We start from the raw sequence: 6,000 nt of genomic DNA, 5'->3' as shown, positions 1-6,000 counted from the left end.
CTTGGATTAGTCACCTCAAGGAGGTGGAGACCAAGTAAATCGAGGAGTTAGCCTTGTTCTCTTATTGTTTTTCAATTTCATTTCTTTTCGCGCTTCCGCTAACAAATTGTAGGTAAAAAATCAAAGAAAGGCTATTCACCCCCCTCTAGTCATACTCAAGGTCCTATTAATTGGTATCAGAGCCCGGACTGCCAGAGGGTTTAACCACCGACTGTGCACAAGAGCTATGGTCTGATTGAGCTATGTGGGTACAATATTGACCTCGAACAAAGAAAGTGGGGGCTCCTATGTTTGGATCAAGAGGACCAGACACTAGGCAGGAAGTCCTAGTTGCGGCTAGGCAAGGAAGTCCTAGTAGGTCGGGTGGACCGAGGGGCAGGAAGACCTGGTGGGTCGAGGATCGGACGTGGGAAGCCTGTGGTCCTTTGTTTGAGGGGGGGGATTGTTGGGGTTGCAAGGTTACAAACATAGTCCCACATTGGAAACACATGGGAAAGATCATGGGTTTATAAAAGAAAAGATATCTCCATTGGAATGAGGCCTTTTGGGGAGAGCCCAAGAGCAAAGTCATGAGGGCCTAGGCCCAAAGTGGACAATATCATGCTATTGTGGAGATATCTAAATTTTTTTCGATCCTACAAAAGTTACCTCCTACACTATGCATTCCCCCACTAGTAACAATGGAGAAAATTCTAGCTGCACAGATGTATCTCCACTAAGCAAACATGAACTCGACGTTAACCTGTAGATTTCATTTCCAGATTAAATACTCTTGAAATATTATCAGACTATAAGATTGTGCTGCAGAATATGATTTCTCAGTAACTGGTAAAAACCATGGGGCCTTAGTTATTTCTAAGGCAATAATAAACTTAATAACGAATCATGAGTTTGGGATAAGACTATATTAAATGAAAATCTATTGAAATTTTTTTAAACATTCTACTTTTGGATAAACTGCTTTAAATTCTTCAGCCACAGCAAATACTCACGACTATCTTTATTTATCATGTACTCATGCAGGAAATTGGTTGTCAAAGGGGAAATTCCTCTTATCTCTAGATACTTGTGAAAAGATTTCTGCAGATTCTCATCCAGATCATTGAACAAAAAAAATGTTGTATTATTGTTCCTTAACATAATCATACAAAATAACAAAATGAAGGAAAAGAATACAAACCTGAAATCAGGTCCTTCATAGGCAAGCCATGATAGTTTCTCTTCATAGGTTAGGCATGGAAACTATGACCTTGACACTCTCTCTCCATGATAGTTTTTCTTTAGAGTAACAGAGTTCATTCCTTTCTCATCTTGGATCTCAACAGAAAAGCCACCTGGTATCTCCTCCACCTGCTAAACCCATGCGTATATCAAGAACAACATGAATTAATTGTCTAGAAAAGTATTTTTGTTTTCTAGCAAAAACAAAAATTATTTGATAACGATAATGATCACCAAAGAATCATTACTAAACTCATCACCAAAGAATCATCGATAACGATCATTGTAACAAAAAAAAATCCATTCGGTATCAGCCAAGTGCCATGAAATGGCTGCATACCCATAAATTATTAGATTTAACCGGAAAATATCTCATGAGAAAAGTGATCAGACAGTAACGAAGGAGGAATCGATATACCAGAAAGGAGTTTCCTTCTCTATGGGAGACGTCGGGCTAGGGATGATTGGAGGATGCAGTAGTCTTCCAAAGTCGTTGAGGTCGCCGTTGGTATGATCCGTGGCTGCAGATCAGAGGAACACGATGAGGTTTAGGATGCCTCGACAGAGATCGTCGAGAATTGAAAACCTCTAAGCCTTATTCTATCCTTCCATTCTACTCCAATCCCACAGTCGCGCGCTCAGCATCACGGCATCACCATAGAAAACGAGAGAGCAAGTGAGAGGTTTTAGGGATCGAGAAGGTAAAGGGGTGGAATGTGGTAGAAAAAAATTTCAGAAAGAGGGAAAGACAAAAACGCAGCGGCAAAAAATTACGAAGGGGAAAAAGCGGCGAAAGAAAAAAAACAATGGTATTCAACAACACTTAATAGACAACGATTTTCAAAAACCGTTGTCGTAATCCCAAAAAAAGCGCACATAGACAACAGTTTTCAAAAACTGTTGTCGTAGTCTTTAAAAATCATTGTCGTAGCCCCAAAAAAACATAAATAGACAATGATTTTTAAAAACCGTTGTCGTAGGCCAAAAAAATGCTAAAAGACAACGGTTTTTGTTAAAATCGTTGTTAAAAGGGAAAAAATAATGATTTGGTATAAAATCATTGTCGTTTGAGTGTTGTTGAATGAGGATTTTCTTGTAGTGGGACTAAGTCCTGGATAGCCTTTGCATCCCCATTCCAACCTTCTTCTCCAAAATAAGTCGATATTTTCGTATCCCTCTCCAACAAGAACTCCATTCGCCTTCTCTGTGAAATTGCGATTTTGTTCCTTTTGTATGAAGTCCCTTTCTTCCTGAGTATTCCATTACTTCTACTACCTCAAACAACTAGCTAATGGGGTTTTTCATTTCTAATCCTGCCCGAGGACTATATTTTTTTTGATAAAATGCTCCATCATAATAAGGACTGAAAGGTCAGGTACTTCTTTATTCAACTCTCTATATGCCCGAGCGGGGTGATTTTTGTATAAAGCTGACATTTAATAAAGTTTCAGAGCGATTGGCTGGTTTAAAGCTCGATATTCTTGGACTGCTTTAGAGTTATGAGACTGAATTATATGTTCTAGATTCAGATCCTTAACTAAATTCAGTTCCAGGCTATATGTTCCAAGTTCATAGAACAAGCCCTAATTTCAACGGAGATTTAGTTCAATTAGGAAACTAAGATTTGAATAAATTGAGAGAATATGTTAAGAATGAAATTAAGTACAATTTAACTCTAAACCCAGTTCAGAACTATGTTCAGTTTGCACTTTGCAGATAAGTCAAGTTCATATGTAAATCAAATTCAGAAATTAAATACAACATAAACTAAGATCAATATATATAGCAAGATTTGTTCAGATCCAATGTAAAGTTTACATACTAAATCTCCAGAGTTCCAAAACATTATTGAATTTAGAGACTAATTTGAAAGACTGAAGTCACTTCAAAAGAGAAAATACATTAAATTCAGAGTATAAGTTCAACTGGCATTGGCGAATAAGATCAATTAATATATTAAGATCAGTTTCAGAGCAAAGTTTAAAATCTCGATCCGTGCCGAGATTTCGATCTCAAACCGGAACGATACGGTTTCGATATCGTATCGGTTCGGTATCGTATCGTGCTGATACGGACTTTGATACTTTATATATATATATATATATATATATATATATATATATATATATAGCACTATTGGGATCTAGCACGCCAAAGACGCGGAAATGCAGCGGAAAAATACTAGATCCTCTTATCCAGCAGATCCATGTGAAGGGAAGAAATATTTTCTATTCATAATTTATACTAAGCTACATGATAGGATTATACCTTTGTTGCATGTCCTTCGCAATCCCGACAGCAACCTTTCTTTAGATGCAGATCTCAGTGCGTTCAAGCGTCCGCGCCTCTACGGTATCCACACGAACAAACCATGTCTTTGCTTGTCTCACAAACAAAGCAAGATGGAGAAGAAATCACAAGGTTGTGCTAGCAACCACAATGGTAATTTCGGCCAAGAAAGGGAAGGAGGAAGAAGAAGAATGCCAAGGGTCTCAACACATCAAAACTATAGAAGAATATCATCCAAAATGATATTTATAACCATCTCTTGGTATACCAAGAGTCTCCACCCTTTCATCTCCTAATTACCTTTTCATGTGACGTTTGACGATACCAAAGTATACAGGGGTGCGATGGATACAACTGAAACCTTCAACACTAACACCCCCTCTTGTTCTCTTTTACGATTCCTACTCTATGTCTTGACTGTATTTTGTGTAACATTAGTTTTTGTTAATTAAAGTTATTTAATTACTAAAATTCTAGAATGGTATGCTGTTAAGATTGTCTATAATAAATGTACTCCTTGTTATGTTTGTGTTTTCAAATTTCCTATTTAAGTCCTTTAAATGAATATTATTCGTGTCGTGAACTTATTACACAGTTTAGCCTTACAAATTTAGATTTTGATTGGTATACTTAACTGTGACTTGGAACCTGAACTTTTGATTTCAACCTTTAGTATAAGGGTTCAGTCTCACTGTGAGCTGGACTTATTTTTGAAGTGTACTTAATTTTGAACTAGAGGTGGTTTTAAACAACGGAACATAGGTTTGAATTGGACATATTTTTGAAATGGATTTAGTTTCTCAATTTAATTTAATCTGTCAATCTATGCTCTGAATTGATCTTAATACATTGATCTTAATCTCTGAAGCTGTAACGACCCACCTTCTACGCTGCAACTACTCTCTAAAGGTGAGCGTTATTTATCTACTAACTCTACTTAACCGGTACGCTACTTAACTATGAGAAATCCCTATCGAAAAATTCCGGCAACATCTACCCTGTACCGGTGACCATAAACTGGAATACATAAGCATATACATCAACCACAGGCGGCTGGAACATATATTAGACAACCACGCAGTTTATATATATGAAAAAGAATCAAAATACTAAAAGAAATAACTCTAACAATGCATGATAAAAACACTCCAATGAAAATAGCATATACAAGTTCTAAATTCTTTTAACAATTCGACGGAAGCAATCTTAATAAATTTTTAAGCTAAGTCCCAAGATCTCTCCATAGTCCTGGCATCACACATCGTCACAGCATCTCCTTGTCGCTTTCCTTCTTATCCTTTTCCTTTATCTTTTATCTGCAGTAGGAGGAATGCAAACTATAAGTGAAATGCTTAGTGAGCGTTATCTAACTCACAAAATCTCGATATGCATGTATATAAATAAAAACATGCTAAAACTGAATGCTTAAGGAAAAAGTGACTCGTGCTCATCCAATAGTTAAGAAATCAAACTAACTGAAATGCTAAACATGTAAAGCTAATCATGTTCATAAACCAATAAAGGAATCATACTAACTGAAATACTAAACATGTATAGCTAATCATGCTCATAAATAGCAAATAACAGTAAGCTAACTCATGCTCTTCTATTAGTAAATAAACATACTGAAAGGCTAAACATGTAAGGCAAGTCTATACTATCTTGCTTGCATAAAGAACTTAACTTACAGAATTCTAAACACCTTCTGTATCTTATTTCACTTGCTTAAAGACTTATTCTTTAATACTTATGTGAAACTTATTTTTTAATACTTTTATACTGATGTGAAACTTATTTTACATGTTCAAAAGCTTATACTTTTAATACTTCAAAATAGTAATCAACTTCTCTTGGGCCCAGGCATAGTACCATCTTATGCGCGTTCCCTAATAGGTTGGGGTAGCGAGCCACCAATCCTAAAAGAGCAGACCTCGGTCTACCAAGGCCAAGACCTCGGAATTGGACACCTAGATTTGTTTAACGACAACCTCGGAAGTCGGGTACTAGCCTCTTCTTAAAAGTAAAATACTTATTATCTTAATTGCTTCTTCTTTAAATGTCTTGGCATTTTAATAAGCACCTTGTGTATCAAAATCCCTAAAGTCTTGACTTTGGGATCTACTTAAGGCCTTGGCCTTTTTCTTTCTTTTCTTTATCTTTCTTATACTTTTCTTAAACCCAAAATACTGTTAGGGTATTTTCCATATGCATATTGAGGTAGCAAAGAAACTTAAATCTATATTTTTGCCACAAACTAATCACCTCAAGCTAGTATACAAAAAGAAATTTAGAACCTTAATGCTTTAAGAGAAACTTTGCTCATGTTATTCTAATAGCAAATGAGAAATACTGCTCGTGCTCTACTAATAGCATAAATGAAATCTGCATTTGCTAAAGAACTAAACTAAATCTGCACTTAATATTCTGCAAAGGAAACTGCTTATGTCCAACTAATAACACAATGAAATCTGCACTAATCATTAATCAAAT

General features: G+C 36.1%; 1 long non-coding RNA gene across 1 annotated transcript in view; it reads right to left on the bottom strand.

Moving 5' to 3' along the window:
• Positions 1-4,622: 4,622 nt before the first annotated feature.
• The window catches only part of LOC122004837, a 29,891-nt gene continuing 28,513 nt past the window's right edge, over positions 4,623-6,000 (bottom strand). Inside the window, exon 4 of the long non-coding RNA XR_006118255.1 lies at positions 4,623-4,826. This is a non-coding gene — a long non-coding RNA (uncharacterized LOC122004837). The remainder of the gene's footprint in view (positions 4,827-6,000) is intronic.

Source organism: Zingiber officinale, chromosome 7B (genome assembly GCF_018446385.1).
Source record: "Zingiber officinale cultivar Zhangliang chromosome 7B, Zo_v1.1, whole genome shotgun sequence".
Lineage (NCBI taxonomy): Eukaryota > Viridiplantae > Streptophyta > Magnoliopsida > Zingiberales > Zingiberaceae > Zingiber > Zingiber officinale.
The sequence above is the reverse complement of the archived record's forward strand: the minus strand, read 5'-3'. Positions and strand labels throughout refer to the sequence as shown.